General features: G+C 41.0%; 1 pseudogene; it reads right to left on the reverse strand.

Moving 5' to 3' along the window:
• Positions 1-1,842: 1,842 nt before the first annotated feature.
• On the reverse strand, positions 1,843-2,642 carry LOC107516429 (annotated as a pseudogene).
• Positions 2,643-3,111: the final 469 nt, after the last annotated feature.

Raw genomic sequence — 3,111 nt, forward strand, 5'->3', positions numbered from 1 at the left:
GCTGAATGTGAGATGACTGCTTTCTTCAGCATTGATTTTTGCCTACTTTGATGATCAGTGGGCAGGATCATAAATTTGGTGCCCTATTTTTGCCTATTATTTTTTTTATTTCACTAGGTAAATAAGTTGTCTCCAGTATAAAGAGAGGCAAGCGGTCAAACTTTCTTTTGAGATGTTGTCATATTAATATTTCTTCTCCCAGTTCCCATTAAAATCCCCATGAAGATGAACCACCCAGATAAGATGGCAGATAGTTATTTGCCTCCCCAAATTCTCATTGAAATAATTATGAAAATTGAGGGAGAGATAGAAGCGCCCACAGTACTGGAAATGAGGAATACAAACTAATGATTTATTAGATGCTGGGAGGAATTTCTACCAAATAAAGCTTGGCTGGTGCCTGCAGTAGACAAGCTGGATCAAGCAGAAAAATGTTGAGAAATTTCCATTCCATCTTACTGAGTTATGCAACCTAGCCTTCACCAATTAAATGGTGAAGCAATTGCTCTGTCTTGACTAAGGTCATTTCATCCAACCAAATTCTTTCATTGGTACTTGTCTTTTGAAATTCGTTTAGGGAGTACAATTTGGTAATGCTAGAGAGTCAGGTCAGAAATAGTCTGATAGGGATGGAACACTGACAATAATAAATAAAAGAAATGAGGAAATAGTGAGAAGAGTGTACTGTGGGGAAAGTGATCTAAGCTTGCACCTGAAAAGGAAAGACATGTAAACTATCAAATTATCTATGAATGAATCGTGTTTCCCAGTACAAGATAATAAGGCTGGGAAGCACACCTCTTATCAATTCAAAAGGCCTATACGATATCATTGATTTTTAAAGACTGCAAATTTAGACGGAGCTCTGCAATAAAGCAGCCTTCCAGTTTTGGGTGTGGAAGGAAGATCCTGATGGTGTTCAGATGGGAAACAATGAAATAAAGTGACTCCCTTTATTTGTAAATATTGGCAAACTTCAGGCATGGAAGACCGTCAGATCATTCAAGAATGCATAAACTGGAATAGAAAATTCCTTTTAGGTCAAATGGAAAAATAAAAGAAAGGTAGCATTAGTGTTAAGTTGCAGAAAGAAAATGTAATTCCGAATAAAGATTTCCTATAGAAAAAGTTCATCAAATAAATCACCTATATACTCCTCCGAAAAATGCCCCAAGACATGTGGCAGCTGAAAATAAACAAATTAAAATTAAACAGGTAAAGTAGGCAAGTAGTGGTACTGTGAAAGCCAAGTAAATATTGTGTTAAGTCTAAATAATTGTTATAATTGAGATTAGAATATTGAATGAAAATGTGAAAACAAAGGAGGGGGAATGTAAATAATGTACCTAACAGTGATAACTATAAGCCTCATCAGAATCATGATCTATTCTGGGGGAACCAGGAAGGAGGAAAAAAGGAGGGACGGTTAAATAATGATCATTTGTCATCTTATTTATTAAATGCAAAGGGTCGACATTTCTGCTTTCTTTTTATTTTACAGAATTGGACTTTGTTCCTTTATGGAAAAACTGAAAATATAATAAAAATAAAACCAGTTTTTAAAAAGGCAGCTCCTGAAGTTTCCACCTTTTGCCTCTCCAGGGTGATGAGCCCCTGAACCCAGGGCAGCAAAAGAATGAGGGCTTTCTGTTCTTCCTATTTCCCCATCTTTATCTCCAGAGTGAAGACGCCAGGAGGAACCAAACCTGGGCAAAAGAGCAGGAACCCAAGGCCCTGTGATCCAGGAAGGGAGACTTGTATGCCCTTAGCCCTAAAGCTCCCAGCTTGCAGGTGGGTATAGTCAGGGGCCCTCCTGGCTAGGCCCAGTTGAGGTTGGGGCTATTAGTTCCAAATCTTGAGGAAGGAATCCCATGAGCCTGAGGCCACAGCCATGCCGTCATCAGTGACCCCGAGGCAGCTCACAGACTTGTCTTGGCTGGAGAGGACACCTGTACAGTTGCCCCTCATGGCATCCTAGATGTTGCAATTGAAGTTGTGTTAACCAGGGACCAGCAGATGGCCACTCTGCCAGAAGGCAACAGAAGTGAAGTCGCAGATGATATTGTCATAGAAATACACGAGAAGCTCCTGGTCAGCCCGCAGGTCATTGGAGCCTGTGGTAAAGGCATAGGTGTTTGTGAAAAAAGCCACAGCATTGATGTCAGATTCATGGCCAATTAAGGTCTGTGGGCTCATCGAGTCCCACACATCCTACAGCTTGATAGAGGAGTCACAGGCACCTGACACGAAGGTGTGGCTTTTGGGTACCAGTGACAAGGACATCACATCTCCATTTATCCAGCAAAACTTACTGTTTGCTGGCCTGTCTCAATGTCCCACAGGGCATAGGTGGTGTCTCCATAGCTGGTGATGATTTAGTTGTCATCCAGGAAGCAACAGCACAACAGGTACCCAGCATGGCCAGGCAGCTCCCAGCTTACCCTGACATTACCCTTATGGGTCTTGAGACTGTAGATGGTGCAGATGTTGTCTAACCCCCCACAGGCCACAAAGTTAGACACAGGTCATGACTCTGGAGGAGCACAGTAGGATGACTTGGACCTTGTATAGCTGTCTCAGATGATGAGCTTCCTGTCCTGGGAGATGTTGACCAGCAACTTTGAGTCTGTCCCTCAATGCATAAGGCCTGTGGGGTGGGACTGGGGACAGCTGCGGGGGTGTGGGATGGGGGCTGGGGGTAGAAGCTCCTTGCCTCTGGCCCAAGGCCTGTGTTGGTGAGACTCTGTGTAGCGTTGCCAGAGGTGTGCCGAAGATCCTTCTGCTTCCTTTTTGAGAGAAAAACATACCCTGCAGCACTTAAAAATTTATGCTTGAATTAATTTTCACTGTACCTAAAAATAGAATATACATCTTGAAAATTATCAGATTGCAGAAAAATTAGAAAACATTTCCCGCATAGTAAAAGACTAAAAAACAAAAGTAACAGTCACAAATTATAAAATATGTAAAGCATAAAACGAAATAATAGAAGATATACTACACATTACTAACACAGTAAATGTAAATGGATTATGTTAAATATGGACACATGTACAGGAGACATAATGAAATAAGAGAAACAGATATACATAAAATTTTAAATAAAATTCA

The sequence above is a fragment of the Rousettus aegyptiacus genome, unplaced genomic scaffold, assembly GCF_014176215.1.
Source record: "Rousettus aegyptiacus isolate mRouAeg1 unplaced genomic scaffold, mRouAeg1.p scaffold_m13_p_13, whole genome shotgun sequence".
NCBI classification, from domain to species: domain Eukaryota; kingdom Metazoa; phylum Chordata; class Mammalia; order Chiroptera; family Pteropodidae; genus Rousettus; species Rousettus aegyptiacus.